This window comes from Rhinopithecus roxellana, chromosome 8, assembly GCF_007565055.1.
Source record: "Rhinopithecus roxellana isolate Shanxi Qingling chromosome 8, ASM756505v1, whole genome shotgun sequence".
In the NCBI taxonomy this organism is placed as follows: Eukaryota; Metazoa; Chordata; class Mammalia; order Primates; family Cercopithecidae; genus Rhinopithecus; species Rhinopithecus roxellana.
The window spans coordinates 21,108,275-21,134,467 of NC_044556.1; the positions used below are offsets into that span (position 1 = coordinate 21,108,275).

General features: G+C 38.4%; 1 protein-coding gene and 1 pseudogene across 1 annotated transcript in view; one reads left to right on the forward strand and one right to left on the reverse strand.

Moving 5' to 3' along the window:
* The window catches only part of DIPK1A (divergent protein kinase domain 1A), a 125,830-nt gene that overhangs the window by 71,305 nt on the left and 28,332 nt on the right, over nt 1–26,193 (reverse strand). The gene's annotated exons all lie outside the window — the stretch shown is intronic.
* Nucleotides 1,704–17,833, forward strand: LOC104679545 (annotated as a pseudogene).

The window sequence follows — 26,193 nt, forward strand, 5'->3', positions numbered from 1 at the left end:
AGAAAAGTACAAAAGGCCACATATTGTATGATTCCATTTATATGAAATGTCTAGAATAGGCAAATCCATAGAGACAGAAAGTAGATTACTGGTTGTCAGAGGCTGGGGGAGGGAGCAATGGGGTGTGATTGCTAATGGGTATTTTAATAATAACGTTCTAAAATTAGAGAGTGGCAATGGTTGTAGAACTGTGAATATATTAATAATTACTGAATTGTGTGCTTTAAAAGGATTTTATAGTATATGAATTTTATTTCAATAAAGCTGTTATAAAAATGATCAGATTTGATCCATCTTTTTTTTTTTTTTGAGACGGAGTTTCACTGTTGTCACCCAGGCTGGAGTGCAATGGCGCAATCTAGGCTCGCTGCAACTTCCACCTCCCAGGTTCAGGTGATTTCCTGTCTCAGCCTTCCAAGTAGCTGGGATTACATGCGCCCACCCCAACGCCCAGCTACTTTTTGTATGTTTAGTAGAGACAGGGTTTCACCAAACAGTTGGTCTCGAACTCCTGACCTCAGGTGATCTGCCCACCTGGGCCTCCCAAAGTGCTGGGATTACAGGCATGAGTCACTGCATTTGGCCAATCCATCTTTTGTAATATAAATCAATCAATCAATACCGCTAATTTTTCTAAAGAATCTCTGAAAATGGAGTCTACAATCTCCCCCAGGAGGCCATTCCAGTATCATTTACCCTGATAATATTCATTTTTATAAGTTTCTAAGAAAGTAGAGGTTTCCTTATTTCCCACAATGTAATTATTTTGGTCCATGAGAGAAAGAAGAAAGGGGCTCAGATTCCAGAGTCCTTCCTTCTTTTTGCTGCAAAAACTCTCAGAATAACAATAATTTAAATTAACTGACAATCTGAAACTCAAATTTTTCCTATATACTGAAAAACCATTCAATAAAATTTCAAAACTTGCCCATAATTCCAATACACTAGAACAGCTGTTTTCATTATCCACTTTCCTTTCTAGTTGTCCACATGCAATCCATTTTACACACAGCTGTAATCAGTGTATATATAATTGTGTATTCTTTTCTCTTTGTACTGTAAACATTCAATGTTAACATAGTTTTTATAATAGTCATTTTCAGTGTTGCAATAATATTCTATCTAGTTGATGTATCATTATTTACCTAACTCTTCCCCCTATGTTGACTTTAAAGTTTTCTTTCCCCAACTTTTCTGCATCTAGACAAGGCTACATATAGATTTTTTAGATTTTCATTCTTTTGAATTATTTCCTTAAGTTGTTTCTCAAATGTAGAGTTCTCGAGTCATACAGTATCAACATTTTTATGGCTTTTGCTTTCCAAATTATTATGAGTTTTTCAACACTATTTTGCACTACGTTGGTAGTAGGGGTGTGTGCGTGTATGTACACATATAGATAGATAGGTTCATTTAATAGACCTGAAATGGTAGAAAAGGCTCTATTCCTGATTTCATTTTTCAAAATTGAACCATCTTTACTTTTCAGTTACAAAAACAGCGAATGTTCATTGTCAAACTTAAACAATTTATAAATTATATAAATAGAAAGTGAAAGGTTCCCCCATTCTTCTTTTGGAGGATTAAAACACAACTCCTCCTAAGTTTGAGTTTATATAAGTGTAAAATGTTTTACTGATCAAAGGTTCTAGGAAGGTATGCATAGAAACCCCCACGGTCTGCCAAAAGTCCACACTAGCTCAATGGAAGAAGAATACCCAACCAGAGAGTTGTGGGAACGGGAGGAACTAGTGGGGCAAGGAGAAGGTTTGGGTTCCTATATTCCATAAGGAAAAGGGCAGAGGCTGTGGTGAATTTTTGATAATAAAGAGATGAAAGGAGGGCCTAAGATAGTCCCTGTGTAGTATGGACTGACAGTAGTTTGGCAGAAACTCAGAGACCCATTTTATATAAACAATAAACAATGTCTAAGGCAAACTGAATATCTAAAGATACAAATAAAAATAGTGGAAAATAACTGTTAGCTAAAGACGTAACACATAGGCTCCCGTCCTTAGTAGAGAATAAGAAAATAAATGTATTTATTATAAAGAAAAATAAATTGTTTTTTGTTTATATTACAAGGCTTAAAGATGATTACTTGTTGGTCTAGGTAAGCAGTCATTTCTTTTTTTTTCTGAGACAGAGCTCACTCTGTCACCCAGGCTGGAGTGCAATGGCTCGATCTCAGTTCACTGCAACCTCCACCTCCCGGGTTCAAGCGATTCTCCCACCTGAGCCTCTGGAGTAGCTGGGATTACAGGCACCCACCATCATGCCTGGCTAATTTTTGTATTTCGGTAGAGATGGGGTTTCACCATGTTGGCCAGGCTGATCTTGAACTCCTGACCTCAGGTGACCTGCCCGCCTCGGCCTCCCAAAATGCTGGAATTACAGGCATAAGCCACCGCGTCCGGTCAGGAGCCATTTCTTTACTGTAAATTACAGAATATCAAGAAGTTTCTGGCCGGGCGCGGTGACTCAAGCCTGTAATCCCAGCACTTTGGGAGGCCGAGACGGGCGGATCACGAGGTCAGGAGATCGAGACCATCCTGGCTAACACGGTGAAACCCCGTCTCTACTAAAAACTACAAAAAACTAGCCGGGCGACGTGGCGGCGCCTGTAGTCCCAGCTACTCGGGAGGCTGAGACAGGAGAATGGCGTGAACCCGGGAGGTGGAGCTTGCAGTGAGCTGAGATCTGGCCACAGCACTCCAGCCTGGGTGACAGAGCGAGACTCCGTCTCAAAAACAAAACAAAACAAAAAAAAAAACAAAAAAAAAAAGAAGTTTCTAATTTATAAGTACATTCCTCAATTTTGCATTTTCCACGTTCAGCTAGCTCTTATGGAACTTGTTTTTCTGAAGCCAAAAATCAGGTTGTTTCTTTCTAATTACACACTCTCCTAATCATTCCTACAACTCCATCAAGATTGTGCTTATACCCCACCTTTACAATTTTGATTGGCACCAGTCTGTAGATTGCTTGCTAAGTGCTCTATCTAAACAAGTAGTGCCCAAACTTTTTGACACCAGGGACGGGTTCCATGGAAGACGGTTTTTCAACAGATGGGGTGGGGAGTGGGGGTGAGGTGGGGCGATGTTTCAGGATGAAACTGTTCCACCTCAGATCATCAGGCATTAGTTAGATTTTCATAAGGAGCAGGCAACCTAGATCCCTCACATGCGCAGTTCACAACAGGGTTCCAGCTCCGGTGAGAATCTAATGCCACCGCTGATCTGACAGGAGGCAGGAGCTCAGGCAGTAATGCTGCCCACCCACCACTCACCTCCTGCTGTGCAGCCTGGTTCCTAACAAGTCATGGGCTGGTACTGGTCTGCAGCCTGGGAGTTGGGAACTCCTGCTCTAAACTGTCTGTGCGGATATATTCTGTATCTTCAACAAGACTATAAACTCCAGGGATCATCTTCTTTTTTATTCTCGTCCACCTATACAATAAACACTAAAATATAGCTAGATGACCACAGAACTTTGTGTAAAGCAATATATGGCTTCATGTTTGGATTATAAATATCATCAGCTATATTAGAGACCTTACCATTCTTAACTAAAAAGTCACCTAAACATAAAAGATTTCGGCACTTAAAAATATTGCCTATTATCCTAGCTTCATCTCTCACCACCGCTTGCATCATCATTCTACTGAACTTAATGTTGCAACAATACCAAAGTACTTATTGTTTCTGGAAGACATGGTACTTTCACTTCTCTAGGCCTTTGCATATTCTCTTTCTTCTTTCGGAGTACCTTTCACTGACCTGAGCATGGAGAGTGTCTTTTCACCCTTGATAACTCACTCAGAGGTCACCTCCTACAGGATACCCCATATCACCCTAAGAATTCTATCATGTTTTCCTCTGTGCTATCTCTATATCTGGAACACACTTTGATTGTTACCCTGAGTATACTATGCTATAGTTAACCTCCGTATGTTTATTTACTCCATTAGATGCAAATCCAGGCTCAGTAAAAATTTATCCAGACAAGGATGAATGAGAAGGAAGAACAAAGAAATGGAGGAAGGGAGACCCAGGGAAGTTTCTTCCAGGCAGGAACTATGTCTTACTCATCTCCATATATCCAAGGGACAAGGCAGTACTTAGGATACATGGGTGCTCATCAAAATGTCTGATAAATTGATTTGACATCAATCTTAAAGGAAAAAGAACCACCCTGGCAGATAATTCTTATCAAATGGAAAACTGCCATTAATCAACATGATGTAATATTTGAGCCAAATCTATCGTGTTGTACATAAGTACATCACAGGCTCAACTTGCAATTCTATAGAACCTACTAACTGACAAGAACTAAGCTAAACATTCAGAATTCAAAGATGCATGAGACATGACTCCTTCCCTCAATCAATTCATAGTTTAGATGGGGAATCAGGTAAGTAAAAAGATAATTACCATCTAATATGATAAAAACTATATCCACGTGATATGATTTGTCTGTATCATCACCCAGATCTCACCTTGAATTGTAATAATCCCCATGTGTTAAAGGTGGGGCCAGTGGAGATAAATGAATAATGGGGGTGGTTTCCCCCATACTCTTCTCATGGTAGTGAATAAGTCTCAGGAGACCTGATGGTTTTATAAATGGGAGTTCCCCTGCCCAAGCTCTCCTTGCCTGCCACCATGTAAGACGTGACTTTGCTCCTCCTTTGCCTTCCGCCATGATTGTGAGGCTTCTCCAGCCACGTGGAACTGTGAATCAATTAAATCTCTTTCCTTATAAATTACCCAGTATCAAGTATGTCTTTATTAGCAGCATGAGAAGGGACTAATATACCAGGACATATTCAAAGTAACCATGGTACAAAGAAGAGATATATATTTAGCTGGAAGTGATAGAGGCAGAGGGAATTCTGAAAGGACATCTTGGAGAAGATAGTTTCTTCATTCAACCTTAGAATACTAACAGATGTTTAATATGGTTGGTTAGTGAGTTAATCCATGAAGCAGGGAACACTTGTTCTATGGCTCCAGCATCCTCCTAGGAAAAAATTCATTCTAAAGGAAAGTGAATCCAAGCACATAAGCTACGGTAAAGACAATGGGTTGGTATTGCAGAGGCAGGGCAATGCATCGCTTGAACTAGACCAGCTGAAGAACCAAACCAAAGAACTGAGTCTCAGAGAACATTGTGTATCAGAGCATGGAGGTGGCAGTAGATTTTGCATAGGAGCCAGAGCGTAAGAGGAAGGAAAGGGGTGTGGGGCATGGTATCTCAGAGAAAAACATTTATGGACTACAGGCTGGGGGAAGTGGCCACCCACAGAGTAGTCTAGAGGATTGTAGTCAAAGGCAAACTTGAGGTATCCCTGGGGACTCCCTGGACTAGCTGGGGAAGGGGTTGGAAGAAGCCGGTTTCCACAGTTAGGAGGGTAATGCAGAGCCAAAGAAATGCTACTTGTTGCTGTTACTGACACTTTAGTATTTTTCTTTTAATACCAAGCTGCTTTATTCTAGGTTGCGTAAGAAAAGTATGAGACACGATTTCAGCCCTCAGACACTGTTGATTTCAGGAGTTTATAACTGTATTGAGAAAGCAATTGTGTTTTGGTTTTCAATTGCTATGGAAACACATTCAGGATGGACAGATTGTGAACGACGTCCCAGAAAAGGAGAGCCCAAAGGAGAGAACACAAAGATGACCACATCAGACCAAATCCAGAGTATGTATGTAGAAAATGCAATGTGTTTCAAAAAAATTGACAAAAGTATAAGGTAGCATATATAGGCTTACTAATTAGAAAGCAGAATTTGCTAGTAGGGAGTAAAAAAATAAGACAGTTTGCTACATCCTAAGTGCCTTTGAGGACAGGAGGACAACGGAACCTGAGGAACCCGGCTGAGTGGGAGTCAGTCTTGGGCAGGACATCTCTGGAGTGGAAGTACTGTCTGGTGAAAGACCAGCTCCTCGGAGTTGGGCAGTTAGTTAGAATAGGATCCCAAGTGAAGGCTAAAAGTTTGATCCTGCCTCTGTTTTCAAGTATCAAACCAGGGTAGTCACTAAGAAGTGAAAGCAAGTCATCTATAAAAGGTACAAGGAAAGGGACCAGGAGTTCTATCCTCAGCCCTTGGCTCTCCAATAAAAGAACAATTACCCATAAAGCCCTCAAGCTTGAAGGCCATCAGAATGTGCTCTAATTGTTTGCCTCAGGTTGGAGGTTACTGCTCAAAGAAATTAAGACCTCACATTTACTGTCTGTTTTTTTTTTTTTTTTCCTGGTAGAGCGGTCACAAAGAACTTAATGTCTGTTTTTAAAATTTAAGAATTTTAAATCTAAAAAATTTAGTGTTTTAAATGTTCCTGTTTACATTGTTTAAGCTAATACTATTGTTTATATAATATTTATGTTCTCTAGTTTAACTGTTTAATTAAAATCTTAATTGTTTCTGGCTTTCGTTTCACTATTTTGTATGCCCTTTTGCTTAGTTAACAGCATTTTAATCAATTTTCCTTTATCTATAGCTTTTTTTTAATTGAAAACTACATGCTCATTTCAAAAGTAGAAGATTTAAAAATCACGACAACTTAGTAGTCACTTAATTTTTTAACATTTGAAATATTTCTTTTCAGGTTTTTTGGAGGTTTTTTTTTTTTTTTTTTTTTTTAGCATTATTGTACTGTAATCTTATTTAACTGAACTTCTAGATCTTGTGGTAAATAATGCCTTAGGGAGAGGATTTACCAGATGAATTATTTTGCCCAACTACACAGTTTTGTCTGGGGAGAATAACTCATGAGGGAACTGTTTGCTTTTAAGTGCAATCCAGATGCCAACACGACACACATTCCTGCAGCCTCATCCATGGACTCAGTTCAATCAATGTGGTTTGCTAAGATGCGGATTCTAAGAACTCGGGAGGGCCCTGTACTTGCTGGCAGTCCTCTGGAAGTCTGAAGGTGTTTAGTAACATCAATCCTATTCTTAAGTTCATTTTGATTTGTCTTTCAGTCAATTAAAACTTCGTTCATTTGTTTTTGTTCTCCAAGAAGGCTATGTGCACAGCATATTTTGAACCCTGGCATACATGAATGTCTGTAACCTTCAAGAATGAAACAAAATGCAGCCGGTACAACACTCTCTAGTCACAACCTTTTCCCCTGAAAACTTTGGCTCACAAGTTCTGGCACTGGTGATATAGAAAAGTCTGTCATCCATAGCTACCATCTCCCTCACAGTTTTCATCTCCTTTCTTTTCTTCCTCTGCATTTAGAGAATATTTCTCAAATGTGTTTTCCACATCATTGCTTCAGTACACCTCAGGGTGAATCCTGCTTTTCACTCTCTTCCATTTACATCTTCACTGCTATTGCATGTCCAGTTTACCTGTAGCTTCCCATGCTTATTGCTCCCTTTTCATCTCAGCCTATTTGTTCCTTATACTTTGTGTGTGTGTGTGTGTGTGTGTGTGTGTGTGTGTGTGTGTGTGTGTGTTTGCTTTTTTGGGATGGAGTCTCGTTCTGTCGCCTAGGCTGGAGTGCAGTGGCACGATCTCGGCTCACTGCAACCTCTGCCTCCTGGGTTCAAATGATTCTCCTGCCTGCCTCCCGAGTAGCTGGGACTACAGGTGCCCATCACCATGCCTGGCTAATTTTTGTATTTTTAGTAGAGACGGGATTTCACCATATTGGCCAGGCTGGTCTCGAACTCCTGACCTTGTTACCGCCTGCCTTGGCCTCCCAAAGTGCTGGGATTATAGGCATGAGCCACCTCACTCAGCCTGTTCCTTATACTTTTATATTTCAGTTCTTCAGAGGCTGTATCTTCCTGAATCAACTAAGGATGCTAGAAAAGTTTTGAAATTTCTTACATGTCTATAATAAATAATTTTCAGAGAGTTGCTCTTCCTTTAAATCTTCATAATGATGTTCTCTTTGTTCTGAAAGTTTTATAAGTCCCGTATTGTTATGTGATCTCTCATTTGAGGATGAGAAAAACATCTAGACCTGTTATTTGACAACAAACAGGTATATGAACCACCACTGGCCCCATTCTGTCAACATATGTGCTAGTGAAATCTGCTCTAATCCACAGCTGCATAGTTGATGAGCATAACTTCTAATCTAATTCCCGGTGTCTTAACAGGCTTCCATCTGGGGCAGGTCTGCTAAACTCAAATCCAACCATCAGGCTTAGTGTTACACTGATGGAATATTTAGAAACAAAACCAAACAAAACAAAACAAAAACAAAACTACAATCTCTGGCATATTACTTGAGACTCTTTTCATTATAAGTCCATGGAAAATCTATCTCTAATTGGCTTCAACTGAAACAGAATTTAGGGACTCAAATACATACCTCTCCATTTATTTACACCTTTTTAAATTTCTCTCAGCAGTATTTTATACTTTTCGGTGTAGAGGTATGCATGTTTGTTAAATTTATTCTTAAGTATTTTGGTGCTATTAAAAGACAACTGGTTTTGGCCGGGCGCGGTGGCTCAAGCCTGTAATCCCAGCACTTTGGGAGGCCGAGACGGGCGGATCACGAGGTCAGGAGATCGAGACCCTCCTGGCTAACACGGTGAAACCCCGTCTCTACTAAAAAATACAAAAAAAAAAACTAGCCGGGCGAGGTGGCGGGCGCCTGTAGCCCCAGCTACTCGGGAGGCTGAGGCAGGAGAATGGCTTAAACTCGGGAGGCGGAGCTTGCAGTGAGCTGAGATCCCGCCACTGCACTCCAGCCTGGGCGACAGAGCGAGACTCCGTCTCAAAAAAAAAAAAAAAAAAAAGACAACTGGTTTTTAAATCTTATTTAAGTAAAAACACAATTTTTTATTGTTAAGTTTACTTATTGTTTATAGTAGTTTTAAAATTGATTCCTTAGGATATTATACTATATAAATAGTTTGAGAATAGGGCATTTTTACTTCTTCCTTTTTAATCTTTATTTTTTTACTTCTCCTTGCCTTATTGCATTGGCAAGGACATTCAGAAAAATGTTGAGTAGAAATTTTGGGAACGGTATCCTTGCCTGTGGAGCACCCAATTCTGTCGCTGTTTGGGGTATCACTGTGTAACCTGCACAGACCTAGGGAGACTGAACAAAGCGGGGGCAAATGCAGGAATAAAAGACAAAGACAAAAGAGTATATTTGGAAGAAGGAGTCGGGGGCACCTTGCCTCTAGTGGACAAGGGCCCTGAGCTTTACACAGCCCTTCATATTTATTAGGCAAAAGAGACAGTGAGAAGTGGGGTGGAAGAAGGGGTCAGCTGCTCGGTCCAGAGTAGGCTTGCAAGACTGCATTCCTCGAACAACAGGCTCTAGATGTCGCAGTAGATAACCTCAGTGCCAGGGAATGACTGCCTCCAGCAAACCTGTCGGCAGGAGCAGTTGTGAGTTTGCTCACATCCTGCATTCATGATAAATAGTTTGTTGTTTGATCATATAGCCTCCAGTGGAATGCTGAGTTGGTCATGTCCCATGGGCCTTCGGCTCTCTGCCCTTGCCTTGTTCCAGGTTTTAAAGGCATAGTCCTCAGGGGTTTATTATTAAGAATGATGTTAGCTGAAGGCATGTTGTAGATGCCCTTTATCAGACTGATGAAACTATCTTCTAATTCCAGTTTGCTGAATTTTATTTAAGCCCCATGCTGATTTTGGTCAAATGTTTTTTCTATGTCTATTGAGCTGGCCACATTTCTTTTCCTTATCATTAATATGGTGGATTACATTTATTTATTTTCAAATACAAAACCAATCTTATATTCCTGGGATAAAACCCATTTGATCATGTTCTATTAATTCTTTAATTTATAGCTGGATTCAATTTGTTAATATTTTGTTAGAGTTTTATGTATGTTCATAAGAGATTTTTAACTTTTCATACTATCTTTACTAGATTTTAGTATGTGAATTACACTAGCCTCACAAAATTAGTTGATAAGTTATTTCTTCTTCCTTTATTTTCTGAAGCCATTTGTTAGATTTTACAGTCTCTTTCATAAATGTCTGAGAATTCACTTGTGATACTCTCTGGGCCTGAAGTTTTCTCGGTAGGAATGTTTTCTATCACAAAGCGAATTTCTTTGACACATAAAAGACTATTCAGTTTTTTGGGTTTTTTGTTTGTTTTTTGGTTTTTGGGTTTTTTTGAGACAAGAGTCTCGCTCTGCCATCCAGGCTGGAGTGCAGTGGCACGATCTCAGCTCACTGCAACCTCCACCTCCCAGATGCAAGCAATTTTCCTGCCTCAGCCTCCCGAGTAGCTGGTATTACAGGCGCGTACCACCATGCCTGGCTTATTTTTGTATTTTTAGTAGAGACGGGGTTTCACCATGTTGGCCTGGCTGGTCTTGAACTTCTGACCTCATGATCCACCCTCCTCGGCCTCCCGAAGTGCTGGGATTACAGGCGTGAGCCACCGTGCCCGGCCAAGACTATTCAGTTTTTAAATTTAATTTTGTGTCAGTTTTGGAAAGTTACATTTTTCCAGGAATTTGTTTCATCAAAGGTATCAAATTTATTGGCATAAAGCTGTTTTTCAAATTTGATTATGTTTTTGAAGTTTACAGATACATAATGATGCTCCTCCTTCATTATCAGTATTGGTATAATGAGCTTTTTCTAGAGGTTTTCAATTTTTTTTATCTTTTGAAAAAACCCATTTTGGTTTTATTTATTGTTTCTATTGTCTATTTTCTAATTAACTGCCACCTGCTATTGTCTTTACTTTCTTTTTTCTTGGGTTTAATTTGCTTATTTTTTTCCAGCTTCTGGTCACTTAAATATTACATTTTAATATTTCTTCCTTTCTAATATGAACAATTAAAGCTATAAATTTCTCTGTAAGCAATGCTTTAACTGCATCTCCAAAATGCTAACACATTTTTTATTATCATTCAGTTCAAAATATTTTCAGAAATATACTGTTTAATTTCTAAGTCTTCGGAGATTTTCCAAATATCTTTTTGTTACTGACTTATAGTTTAATCAGTTGTAATCAGAAAACATACTCTGTTAGATCTCAATCTTCTGAAACTTGTAAAGTACTTGTTTCACGGCCCTGGATATGATCTATCTTGGTAAAAGTTCCATGGTACCTAAAAAGACTGTTTATTCTGTATTTGTTGGGTATTAGGTTCTATAAATATTAACTGGGGCAAGCTGGTTAACAGTGCTATTAAAATCTTCTCTATCTGTACAGACTTTTGGCCTAGTTGTTCTACTAATTGCTCTAAAAGGGATATGAAAATCTCCAAGTATGACTGTAGACTTGAATCCTTTCTTCCATCTGTCAGTTTTATGCTTTATGCATTTTGAAGCTAATTAGGCATCTATACATTTGGGATTCTGTCTTTCTGATATACTGAGTTTTAAAAATTATAAAATGTCCCTGTTTATCTCTGATAGTACTCCTTGAAGTCCATCTTTTCCATTATTAAAATATCTATTCTAACTCTATTTATGTTTACATGGTATATCCTTTTCCATCCTTTTACTTTGAAGCTTTGTATCTTTTTGTTAAGTGCATGCCTTGTAGACAGTTTATAGTTGGGTAATGCTTTTCTCCAACTTGACAATCTCTATCTTTTAATTGTAATGTTAAGTCGATTTACATTTGATTTGGCTGGATTTGGCTGGACTGGCCATTTTCGTGTTTTTTTTTTTTTTTTTTTTTGAGACGGAGTCTCGCTCTGTCGCCCAGGCTGGAGTGTAGTGGCCGGATCTCAGCTCACTGCAAGCTCCGCCTCCCGGGTTCACGCCATTCTCCTGCCTCAGCCTCCCGAGTAGCTGGGACTACAGGCGCTGCCATCCTCGCCCGGCTAGTTTTTTTTTTGTATTTTTTTTAGTAGAGACGGGGTTTCACCGTGTTAGCCAGGATGATCTTGATGTCCTGACCTCGTGATCCGCCCGTCTCGGCCTCCCAAAGTGCTGGGATTACAGGCTTGAGCCACCGCGCCCGGCCATTTTAGTGTTTTCTATTTGTCTCATCTGTTTGCTGTTTCTCTATTCCTCTTTTGGGGTGAACTGAAAAAAATTCAGTATTGTCTTTGAAAAACAGCTTTATTGAAATACAACTCGTATTACAATTCACTGATTTAAAGTATAGAATTCAACGTTTTGTTGTTGTTGTTGTTTTGAGACAGGGTCTTGCTTTGTCGCCTAGGATGGAGTGCAGTGGCGATCACAGCCCCACAAGGTCACAGCCTTGATCTTCTGTGCACAAGTGATCCTCCCATCTCAGTTTCCCAAATAGTTGGGACTACAGGTGCACGTCACCATGCCCAGTTAATTTTTTTTTTTTTTAAATAGAGATGTGATCTTACTGTGTTGCCCAGGCTGGTCTCAAGGTCTCAAACTCCTGGGCTCAAGCAATTCTCCCACCTCAGCCTCCCCAAGTGCTGGGGTTACAGGCATGAGCCACTGCGCCTGGCCCAATTCAATGTTTTAAAAACTACATTAATAGGGTTGTAAAAACATCACCACAATCTAATTATAGATCATTTTCATCCCCTTCAAAGAAACCCTGTACTCATTAGCTGTCCTTCCTCTCATTCCCTCAGCCCAAAGCAACTACGAATCAACTCTCTTTCTCTATAGATTTGCTTATTCTAGACATTTTATATAAATGATAATACAATAGGTGGTCTTCTGTGACTGGCTTTTTTCACTTAACGTAACTTTTCAAGATTCATCCATGTTACAACATGAATCAGTACTTCATTTCTTTTTATTGCTGAACAATATGCCACTGCACAGATATACCACATTTTATTTTTCCATTCGCCAACTGATGGACATTTGGATTGTTTCCACTTTTTTACTATTTTAAATAAGGCTGCTATTAACATCCATGTATATGTTTTTCTGTGGATGTGGGTTTTCATTTCCATTGGGTATATATCTAGGAGTAGAACTGCTGGGTCTTATGTAACTCTACATTTGACTTGTTAAAAAAACTACTAAACTACTTTACAAAGTAGCTGCAATATTGCACACTTCCACTAGCAGTGTATGAGTTCCTATTTCTCCACATCCTTGTGAACACTTGTTATTGTTCTATCTATTTTATTATAGTCATCCTAGTGGATGTAAACTAGTATTTTGTGGGCCTCTATTGTCCTTTGCTGAACTCTTTGTACTTTTGTTTTACTGGTTGCTTTAGAAATTAAAATATATATCCATAACTAATACAATCTACAGTTAATGCTGTACCAATAAACACTAAATATAGATGTCTTGTAACAGCAAAATTATATTTATCCCAGTCCTTTGTGCTACTGTTATAAACCCTACAAAACAGTGCTTTAATTTTTCTTTAACCATTAGTATGTCTTTTAAAGAAATTAAGAAAATAATCTATAGTCTTTCATATTTATTCACTGATTTGCCAGTTCTATTGATCTTCATTCATTTCTGAAGATATGAGTTACCAGTTAGTGTCATTTGCAGTGTTATTTCTAGTATTAGTTCTTCAGCCTGAAGAACTTATTTTAGCATTTCTTATATTACAGGTCTGCTGGTGAAGAATTCTTGTTTTTCTCTGAAAAATATCTTTAGTTAACCTTCATTCCTGAAGACTAGTTTTTCTGGATATGTAATTCTAGAGGCCGGGTATGGTAGCACATGCCTGTAATCCCAGCTCTTTGTAAGGCCAAGGTGGGCAGATAGCTTGAACTCGGGGGCTTGAGACTAGCCTGCCCAGCGTGGCAAAACCCCGACTCTACTAAAAATACAAAAATCAGCTGGGCATGGCGATGCATGCCTGTAATCTCAGTTACTTGGAAGGCTGAGGCATGAGAATTGCTTGAATTCAGGAGATGGAGGTTGCAATGAGCCAAGATTGCACCACTGCATGCCAGTCTGGGTGACAGAGTGAGACCCTGACTCAAAAAAAAAAAAAAAAAAAAAAAAAATTCTAGAGTGGCACGTTATTTCTTGTAGAAATCTAATGATGTAATGCCATTGTTTTTGGCCTCCACTGTGTTTAATGAGAAGTCAGTTGTAATTATGTATTACTGGTCCCCTGTGTGTTGTTCTTCTCTCACTGCAGCCAAGATTTCAGCAGTTTTATTAAAATGTATCTGATGTGGTTAACTTTGTGCTTATTCTTCTTGGGGTTTGTTAAGCTTCCTGGATCTGTAAGTTGATATTTTTTCACTAAATTTTACTGTTGGTGAAATTTTCTCAAAATTTTTTGCCCCATTTTCTCTCTTTACTCTTTTAGGAACTCTACTTACATGTATGCTTAGACTGCTTGCTAGTGTCCTAGAGGTCTCATAGGCTCTATCTAGTTTTCATGAATCTTTTTTCTCTCTGCTCTTTGAGTATTTTCTATTGATGTCTTCAAGTTAATTGACTCTTTGATGTCCCAAATCTGCTGTAAGGTCCATTTTTCATTTCAGTTATTATACTTTAGTGTTTTATAATTTTCACTTTTAAAAAGTGTCTCTTGGGAGGCCAAGGTGGGTGGATCACCTGAGGTCAGGGATTCGGGACCAGTCTGGCCAACACGGTGAAACCCTGTCTCTACTAAAAATTAAAAAATTAGCCAGGTGTGCTGGTGCATGCTTTTAATCCCAGCTACTCGGGAGGCTGAGGCAGGAGAATAGCTCGAACCTGGGAGGCAGAGCTTGCAGTGAGCTGAAACCACACCACTGCACTCCAGCCTGGGCAACAGAGTGAGACTCCATCTCAAAGAAAAAAAAAAAAAAAGGAAAAAAGAAAAAATTTCTCTTTCTCTGTTTGAGGTTTTCTACTTGTTCAATTACTATACACATATTTTCTTTCATAGTCCTTAAGCATATTTATAATGACTGCTTTAACAGCTTTGACTTAGAATATGAACACTTGGTCATCTTGAAGATATTTTGTTATTGACTACTTTTCTTTTGAACGTTGTTACATTTTCCTGTTTCTTCACATATCTAGTGATTTTTGGATTGGTTCTTATACATTACGTATAATATGTTGTCATGACTCCGGATTCTGTTACATTCCTCTGAAGATGGATCTTTGTTCTAGCAGGCAGTTAATTTGGTGGGACTCTTCAATTTCCAAATTCTGTCTCCCCTGCCATCAGCATCTGTTGAAACCTCTTCTCTGTTCTTTTAGCTTCCAGGTGCTGCTTTTTCATTGCATTTCCTGGGCCTCCCCACACATATGAAGGAGTTGGGCAGATGTTAAATGCAGGTTTGGTGACTAATCTTTCTGCATCTCCTCCCCTTCCAAGATTTTTTGCCTAAGTTTCTGGCTGCTCTACTAGTCCTGAGCCCTGTTATCCAAGATTTCTGCCTCTGGAGCCAGGCACAGACTGGGGAGGACCTTCAGGGGCAAGTTCCTTCCTTTCAGATTGAGTTTATCTTTTCTTTCACTTCCTTTCCAGTGCCTTTAAATAGCTGTTGCAAATATATAAATGCATATATATAATTTTTAAATCTACATTTCAATAATCTTTATCTGTGGGAGGTTAGTAATCCATTATACCATCACCAGCAGATGAAATAATCAGTGTTGTTTTGATTCAGTGTCTCACACTGGGTGAATTTTTTGGAATTCTTCATCCACCTTTCAGAGATTCATCTTTATCCTGGCTGACTTTCCAAGTTGTCACAAGATGGAACCAGCAGCTTTCAGAGCTACATGCTTCCATCTTCAAAACCAGAGAAGGAAGAAAGAGCCAAACCATCAAACGTGGTCCTGGGCTTCACTCCAACTAAACAAATTTTTAGAAAATATAACCACCCTTGAACCAAGCACTGTGGCCAGTAGAATGCTATGAGCTGACTGGCTTAGGCTTGGGTCACTGGTCATCTTCTCCCTCTGGCCCTATTCCTTGTTTCTGACTCCCTGAAGGCCTATAACCCCACTTACAGGTCCCTGTTGCTTTTGTAAGCCAGGGGAGTGATGCTGTGGAATACTCTTCCTCAAGGGCAGCATGCCCTTTGGTGGCTCCCAATTTTAAGGACACAGGTCAATTGCAATTCTCTGACTCTCACAAGCCTGAAGTCTTTTCTCTTCACCTCATATAGCACTTAAAAGTATGGTTCCCACTCCCCATTGGCCATCTTGGCTTTAGCTCTCTTTCATATCTGGGTTTGAGTTTCCTTGTCACTTCTGGTATCTGGAGATTTCCTCTGTCTGCTTTCAAACTTAATTAGGTAGTAATAATAAATAAAAAAAAAAAAACTGAGAAAGGGAGCTTATATTTTATCCAGCATTTCTATGTATTTGAAGAAGAAAAAAAGAGGAATCTTCTCATATTAACTAAATCAGTAACTTTCCTTAGCCATCAGGATATAGAACCAATTCTAATTCATTTAACACAGAGGGCCCTTCATGGTATCATTTACCCTCTTAGTTTCATGACCTAAATACCCTCAAATGCAATCTTTTCTTTTGCGAAGGAAAGAACTTTTTGTAATTCTCTGTTCATGCTATGCTGTTTCTTCTTTCTATGCCTTTTCTGATACTGTTTACTCTATATAGAATATTATCTCCCCAAGGTGCCCATGCCCTCAAACACAAATTTTTATCTAGTCAACTGATACTCATTCTAAAAGTCTCCAACTAAACATGGCTTCTTAAAAGCCTTTTCTGTCTCCCCCTCCCCTATACCAACTAAGACTAAGATGGTCCCTTCCTGGGGTCCTGTAACACTCTATACACACTTCTGAAATACAAATATCACTCCAATTGCTGAATTACTTTTCCCACTAGACTACACTCCTTGAAAGAAATATGTCTTACGTAATTGATTATTTCTAGTACTTCATTCTTTGCTTGGCACATATTAGATATTTGACAAATGTTTGTTGAATGAATGGAGAGACAGATTCTTTTTTCTTTTTTTAAAAAAATTAATAGATTTATTCTTTAGAGCAATTTTTTTTTGGTTTACAGAAAAACTGAACAGAAAGTACAAAGTTCTCATATAATTGGCAAAACCTGGAAGTAACCAAGATGTCCTTCAGTAGGTGGATGATACATAAACTCTGGTACATCAGACAATGGACGATTATTTAGCAATAAAAAGAAATGAGCTGGCCCCTCACCCCATGTGCAGACCCCACCACTGGAAGGCCTGGTACCCACACCATATCAAAGAAAAAAGAGACTAAGTGCAGAAGAAAAGAGAGCCTGCGTGATGGAAACATTTTTTAAAACAAAAGATGTATTTCAATTAAAAGAGATGGGGAAGGTCAGGTGCAGTGGCTCATGCCTGTAATAGTAGCACTTTTGGGAGGTTGATGCAGGAGGACTGCTTGAGGCCAGGAGTTGAAGATCAACCTGGCCAACATAGCAAGACCCATCTCTAAAAAAAAAAAAGACATGGAGAAGACTGCTCCCAAAGAGAGAGGCATTACTGCTGTGTTAGTAAAAGAAAAAAGTCCTTCAAAGTTTAGTTGATAATGATATGGTTGGTGAGAGAACTGGAACTTCTAATTATTATCAGGCTTTTCCAAGTAAAATTCTTCGTGCAAGGACCTGTAAATTGGAGGTTCTGAAATCTCAGTTGTTTCAGAGAATCCAAAAGCATGCAAACTTACAGAAAAGCATCAGAAAAACTAAAATTGGCCAACATGAGATGAAGGAGTGAACCACGCTAGCCAAAGAGCATTCTTCACTCTGGGATCAAAGGGAACAGCTAAAGACAGAAGTTGAAAAATGCAAATAATGTGACCCGCAAGTTGTTGAAGAAATACATCAGGCAAATAAAGTACTTGTTAACAGATGGACTGATAACATATTTGCAATAAAATCTTGGGCCAAAAGAAAATTTGGGTTTGAAGAAAATAAAACTGATAAAACTTCTGGAATTCCAGAAGACTCTGACTACATCGACTAAAATGTACCATGGTGGTAAACAATCTATGAGCTCATAAACATGCAAATTTTTAAATATTATCCAACTAGGCCAGGTACAGTGGCTCACGCCTGTAATCCCAGCACTTTGGGAGGCTGAGGCAGGAGAATCACAAGGTCAGGAGATCGAGACCATCCTGGCTAACATGGTGAAACCCCATCTCTACTAAAAATACAAAAAATAAAAAATAAAAATTAGACGGGTGTGGTGGCACACTCCTGTAGTCCCACCACTCAGGAGCCTGAGGCAGGATAATCACTTAAACCTGGGAGGCAGAGGTTGCAGTGAGCTGAGATTGTGCCATTGCACTCCAGCCTGGGCAACACAGCGAGACTCTGTCTCAAAAAAAAAAATTGAAAAATTTAAAAAATATTATCCAACTAAATGTACTGAATTGTCTTTTACCTATAACCGTGTTTATCATTTTATTAAAGTATAAAATGTGAAAAAGAGAAAGAAATGAACCATCAAGCAATGAAAAGACATAGAGAAATCTTAAATGTGTATTCCTTTCGTAGTAATTTTAAGATTTTAGAAAATTATTTGTCAGACATACCCTACCTGATTAAATGTGTATTCCTAAGTGAAAGAAGCCAATCTGAAAAAGCCACATACATACTGTGGAATTCCAACTATATAATATTCCAGAAAAGGCAATAGTAAAAACATCAGTGGTTGCTAGGGGTTGGAGGGATGAACAGGTGGAGCACCAAGGATTTTTAGAGCAGTGAAACTACTCTGTTTGATAATATAATGGTGGATACATGCCATTATACACTTGTCAAAACCCAAAGAATGTACATCAAGAGTAAACCCTAATGTAAACTATGGGCTTCTGGAGATAATGATGTGTCAATGTAGGTTTGTCAATTGTAACATATGTACCACTCCGGTGAGGGATATTGATAGTCAGGGAGGCTGTACATGTGTGGTGCAGAGGGGTATATGACAATGCTCTGCTTAATTTTGTCACAAATTTTAAATTGCTCTAAAAATTAAAGTACATTTTTTAAAAATATGAAAGAGCTAAACATACATCTCAAGAAGAAGAAAAAGAACAGAAAAACAAACAAAAACCCCCAAAACCCAAGAAGTAGAAGGAAAGAAATAATAAAGATAGAAACTAATAAAACAGAACATGAAATAAAAATCAATACAACTAAAACTTTGTCCCTTTGAAAAGTTCTAAGAAGAAATTGAAAAGGTGAATAGTTTCTATATCTAAAAACTACAGAAGGAAAAAGTATCAAGCAGGCAGGCATGATCAATAGTATATAATGCCACAACAAAGTAAAGTACAATTAATATTAAAAACTGCCCGGGGTGTGGCTGCCATCTGTAATCTCAACGCTTTGGGAGGCCAAGGCAGGAAGACTGCTGGAGGCCAGGAGTTTGAGACCAGCCTGGGCAATAAGCAAGACCCTGTTTCTTAAAAAAAGGAAAAGAAAACTGCCTGATCTAACAATAAGGAGATCACTGATAATTTGGGCAAGAATAATTTAAGTGGAATGGAATGAAGTAGAACAAGTCTCTAAAAGAAAAAGAAAAAAAAAAAAATTCCCGATGTGTTGACATTAATGCTGACATATATCTGCAAGAAGCTAGATTTGATTTATCTTTACCTTTGCACAGTGCCTCACATATCACTGCCTGCAACACTATTTGCTGAATTAATTTAGTTGGATGGAAAAGAAAGGACCACACATAAAGAGCTTTAAATGCTTGACAGTATTGAGGCTTAAATGAAGAAGTTTTAAGATTTCTAAACAGATATACAGTCTGATGTTTAAAGAAGATTAATCTGGATGTTAGCTTAAGACTTTTAAAGGGAATACTGAAGAAAGGGAGACTAGTTAGGAAGTTGTTGCAGCAACCTAGGCCCTTCTGGATTAGGATAGGCCAACGGCAGTGACGATAAAGGGGTAAAATTTGAGACATTATGAAAGTAAACTTCTTAGGATTTGTCAACAAACAGATATGAAAGTTAGAAGAAAAAGATGTTAAAGGTTTGAAAGACTGAAAAACTTAATAAAGAACAAAGGTCAGTGGTAACACACAATGGCATTTTAACTAAATGCAACCTCAACTGGATCTATTTCTACGGCTTAAGAAATTCAGGTTTTTAATTTTCAGCATACAACTTTTGGTCACAAAATAAATTTTCTTGAACAAATGAATTTTAAATCTAGATGTAAACTGAGATCTTTATGAATGAATAAAAAAACGGAGAATTTATTCAAATTCATATACTTCTATATTTATTTCCAGAAGGCAAGATAATGGGATAGTTTTGAAATATGTAGTAGAATATGCCAATTTTTCATAAAAGAAAAGTTTTTTTTCTTAACAGTTTAAATCTAGGAAACTAGTTTAAAATCAAAAAGTTATGCCTGAGAAAAGCTAAAATGATAAATCTGGCAAGATATCTACTTTTATATACATATATCAGAAGTTTTCTATTTGTGGAAACATGCAAACTCGCATGTTTCATAGTTCAAATGTATTTCCTGAGTCAGCATATACTGGAAGGTTTCTCACCTTCCTCTTTTCATCTTATTTTGGCTCACCTTCTCCCTCAAAACATCTTGAAACATAGATACGGTGGAAACAAATGAAAATGATCTATCTCTGAAAGCATTCAGAATCAAATAGCTCAGCATTCCTTTTCTTTTTCACTAAACTGTGCTCTGCACCACAAAATTAAACACACATCCCTAGGGATACAGATTTGCCAAGAGTGTTCCTGGCAAAAATAAAACTTGGCCGTTCTCCAGACTGCTATACATGGACAACAATGGAAGTTCTACGAATAGAGATTGATTGCTGGCTGGCTGGTGGGTCTGCGGTTACTTACTAGTGTCAAGATGAAGAATATTAGGCACAGATCATTTTCATGTCCAAAGACTTCTGACAAATGTGCTCTGCCTGACTTCTCACATTCAACAAAGTGAGAGTTATCTACTGAAGAAACGGTTATAATTCTAGCTCTATTCCTTTAAGTATTAGACAAGCAAATGAAGCCCAGCGAAGGTGGGTCATTTGCCCAGAATCATACAGCTAGTCGGTGACAGGACAAAACACAGGTCTTGAGATTCCCAGTTCAATATTTCCACCTCTCTATTGAGCAACACTACTCTCTAAATAATACTAACAAGAACATGTTGCTCACGTCTTGAACTCTTTTAATCTGAGTCATTTCATAACTTGACATTCCTGTTTGGTATTTTGCTAGAAATTGCAATATACTTTTATTTTGTGAGATACTATACATTAATATAACAGTTTTTTAAAGAACTATGTATTTTAAGTCCCAGAATCACCAAAATAAAATGAGATTAGAAATGGTTTTAAAACTATTAAAATGCAATTAGTAAATTCTGAATCTTTAAACTTGGGGAGATTCTTTAAAAATTACGGCTGAATATATTTAAAAGCAGAGAGGGGTACTGGAATCAAGGTCACAAGACCAGGATTTAAGTGCTATCCCTGCTACTGACTAGCTGCATAACCTGAGCATGTTTCCTCCTTATCTATAAAATGAACAGGGTCGATCAGGGTTGCTGAAATCAGTTTTATCATTTAAAATACAGTTCCAGACAACTCAAGGATAAGATCTTTATCTTATCCTTATTATATTATAACGTGTTCAAATAATTGAGCAAAAAAAAAAAAAAAAATTCCCTCACTATTCTATACCTAACTAACTAAAGACAATAAAACACAGGAAATGGCTGGGCGCGGTGGCTCATGCCTGTAATCCCAGCACTTTGGAAGTCTGAGGTGGGAGGATCAGGAGTTCATGACTAGCCTGGGCAATAAGGCGAGACCTTGTCTCTACAAAAAATAGGAAGATAAAAATTAGCCAGGCTGGAACATCTACTCTGGTGGCTGGAACAGCTACTAAGGTGCCTGAGATGGGAGGATCGATCACCTGGGCCCAAGAGTTCAAGGTTGCAATGAGCTATGATCATGCCACTGCATTCCCGCCTGGGTGACAGAGAGAGACTTCATCTCAAAAAGAGAAACAAAAGAACAATAACAACAACAAAAAAACCTCACGGGAAACATCATCTCTACTATAAAAAAGCTGTAGATTTGGCTCTGCATAGAGTCAGCAAGAAAAACAATGTCAGAAAAATGCAGTACACAGTTGAAGTTACGGAAATCTGGATCACATCTTTCTGCATTCATTTAACTAAATAGGCAGCTTTGAAAACCTAAGCATAGTTTTTCTGAAGGGGAAACAGAAGGAGAACATAAAAGAAGCTCAGAGAAGCCAGGCACGGTGGCTCATGCCTGTAATCCCAACACTTTGAGAGGCCAAGGCAGGCGGATAACCCGAGGTCAGGAGGTTGAGACCAGCCTGACCAACAAGGAGAAACCCCGACTACTAAAAATACAAAAATTAGCCAGGCGTGATGGTGCACGCCTGTAATCCCAGGTACTCAGGAGGCTGAGGCAGGAGAATTGCTTAAACCCAGGAGGCCTAGAGGTTGTGGTGAGCCGAGATCACACCACTGCACTCCAGCCTGGGCAACAAGAACGAAACTCCATCTCAAAAAAAAAAAAAAAAAAGAAAGAAAAGAAAAAGAAAAAAGAAAGAAAGAAGCTCAGAGAAGCTGTTTTAGTCCAGTTCTGCCAGACCCTCCACAGCAAGTACCATGCAGCACTATCAGACATCAAGACCCTTTATCCATTGCTTTATTGAGTGCTGTTATACATGGTCCTGGACGATTTGAACCTGTTTAATAATAGGTCTTTTAGATCTTTGGGGGTGAAATTAACTGTAAAAACAACTTTTACTTTTGCTTTTCTACTACTTAAGACAATTGTGAATTCACAGATATAGATACCCTTACATACAATTCACTATTCATTCACTCTATGGAAATCCAAAAAGTATAAACATAGTCCCTGTACCCCCCAGCTACCAAGAGTTTACAACTGAATAGGATCATGAGTTTTACTATTTAATAAATTCTTACCAGTTTTTATGTCCAATTCACTGTGCATTCACTCTATGGAAATCCAAAAAGTATAAACATAGTCCCTGTACCCACCAGCTACCAAGAGTTTACAACTGAATAGGATCATTAGTTTTACTATTTAATAAATTCTTACCAGTTTTTATGTCCAATTTAATTGCACTTAAGTCCTTTGTCTCTTAACAGACATAAAACAGAAAAATTAATTTGTAAGGTACTAGAAAAAAGGATTAAGGAATCATAAAGAGCTAATCCAAGGTTGGGCATGGTGGCTCATATCTGTAATCCCAGCACTCTGGGAGGCTGAGGCGGGTGAACCACTTGAGGTCAGAAGTTCGAGACCAGCCTGGCCAACATGGTGAAGCCCTGTCTCTATTAAAAAATACAAAAAACATTAGCCGGGCATAGTGACTTCTTCCTAGAACATTAACTGGTGACTAACCTATCATAAATACTTTGCAAGTATTTCTTCCCATATACTGCATGATATACTTCTACCTAACTTTTGCAGATGTGACTTTCAATTTGTGGGGATCACAACAGAAATCCCCACATGCTTTATTTGTTACAGACTAAATGGTGAATCCAGAAAGAAAAAGAGGGTCTAACACAATCTTTCAGCCTCCTTTTGGGCTAGGATTGAAATTCATTCTAGTGGTGAATGACCCAACTATTGCCAAAGTTGCTTTTTTTGGCAATGCTGCTTTTAAAAAAAATCTCAGTACCAGGTCATTTGAATATCTAATTGGAAAAAATACATATATCTTTAATTACACCATACACAAAAATCAATTCCTAACTGACTACAGATCTAAATGTGAAACATACGACAATAATGCTTTTAGAGAAAAACAGTAGAATAGCTTTGTGACCTTAGAATATTTAAAGTATTTGTGTCTTCTTAAACTGGACACAAAACCTCTAACCATAAAATAAAAAATAATAATAAACTTGATTATATTAAGAATTTCTGTTCGGCCGGGCGTGGTAGCTCACTCCTGTAATCCCAGCACTTTGGGAGGCCAAGGCAGGCAGATCACGAGATCAAGAGATCGAGACCATCCTGGCTAAGACGGTGAAATCCCGTCTCTACTAAAATACAAAAAATTTAGCCAGGCATGGTGGTGGGTAACAGAGCGAGACTCCATCTCTAAATTAATTAATTAATTAATTAATTAAATTTAAAACAACTTCTGTTCTCCAAAACACAATATTAGAACAAAATGACCACAAAAGTAGAAGGCAATAATATATCTGACAAAGGGTTTACATAGAGATTGCACAGAGAATTCCTATGAGTTGATTAAAAAAAAATATACAGAACACCAATAGAAATATGAACAAAATACCTGAACTTGAATGACTTCATAAAAGAGGATATCCAAATGGAAAATAAACCTGAGAGATGCCCAACTTCATTAGTTATCAAGGAGATGCAAATTAAAATTGCAACATGGTATCAGGCTGGGCCTGGTGGCTCATGCCTATAATTCCAGCACTTTGGGAGGCAGAGGTGGGCAGATCACTTGAAGTCAGGGGTTCAAAACCAGCCTGGCCAACATGGTGAAACCCCGTCTCTACTAAAAATATAAAAATTAGCCAGGCATGGTGGTGGGCGCCTGTAATTCTAGCTATTCGGGAGGCTGAGGCAGGAAAACCGCTTGAACCCAGGAGGCAGAGGTTGCAGTAAGCCAAGATCACGTCATTGCACTCCAGCCTGCAGACAAAGTGAGACTCAATCTCAAAAACCAACCAACTAAAAAACCAAAGCATGGTATCACTCTACACCCATCAGAACATCTAAAACGAAGATGTGAAATACCAAGTATTGGGGAGGAAGCGGAGCAACTGAAACTCTCATACACTACTTGCTATGGTTTGAACGTTTGTGTTTCCTCCAAAATTCATGTTGCAAGTTAATCTCCAATGCAACAGTATTGAGAGGTAGGGCCTTTAGGAGGTGATTAGGTCATGAAGACTTCACCTTGGTGAATGCGATATTAAGTCCTTTAAAAAAAATGGTTTCACACAGCAATTAGCATCTCTTTTTTTTCTGCTTCTACCATGTACAACATGGCAAGACCACATCTCTAAAAACAAAATAAAATAAAGATGGGCATTTAAAAAAAAAACTGAACGTAGAGGGAGATGTTGGGCAAAGGATACAAAACTTCAATTAGACAGAAGGAATAAGTTCAGGAAATCTATCATATAACATTGTGGTTATAATTAATGACAATGTATCATATACTTGAAAACTGCTAAGAAAGTAGATTTTAAGTGTTATCACCTCAAAAAAAGTATGTGAGGTAATGCATATGTTAATTATTAATAGTTCAATTTAGCAATTCCACAATGTATACATATTTTAAAACATCATATTATACACCATAAATATATGCAATTTACATCAATTTTTTAAAAATAAGTAAAATAATTTTTAAAAAATGGAACATAGGTATATCTAGGACCTACCCATTCAATTCCACAGAAATGCTTATGTATGTTCACCAAAAGACAGGTACTAGAATATCCATAGCTTCAATATCTGCAATAGCTAAAAACTGGAGAGGGCCAGGCACAGTGGCTCACGCCTGTAATCCTAGCACTTTGGAAGTTCAAGGCAGGAGGATCACTTGAGCCCAAGAGTTTGAGACCAGCCTGGGCATCATGGTGAGATCCTGTCACTACAAAAAAAAAATAAAAGAATTAGCCAGGTGTGGTGACGTGCACCTGTAGTCGCAGCTACTAGGGAGGCTGAGGTGGGAGGATCACTTGAGCCCAGGAGTTTGAGGTTACAGTGAGCTATGATCATGCCACTGCACTCCAGCCTAGGCTGTATACAGAGCGAGACTGTCTCTAAAAACAAAAAACAGTAGAATGAATAAATAAGTTGAGGTATGTTCACACATGGAATACTAGACAGCAATGAAAATGAAGGATATATAACTACATGTGACAATAAGGATGGATCTCACAAACATAATGCTGAGCAACAGAAGCCAGACCCCAAAGATATGAGTCCACTTATATCAAAAACAAAATCAGGCAAAACTAGACTTCCATTAGAAGACAGGAGATGATAATAACAGGACAAGAAATGAGGGACGCTTCTAGCATGCTGGTAAAATGGTGTTTCTTGAGCATAAATGTACATTTCAATATTCATGTTATACTTCATTTATTTATTATTTTTAATTATTTATTTATTTATTTATTTATTTATTTTTGAGATGGAGTCTCACTCTGTTGCCCAGGCTGGAGTGCAGTGGCACGATCTCGGCTCACCGCAAGCCCCGCCTCCCGGGTTGACGCCGTTCTCCTGCCTCAGCCTCCCAAGTAGCTGGGACAACAGGTG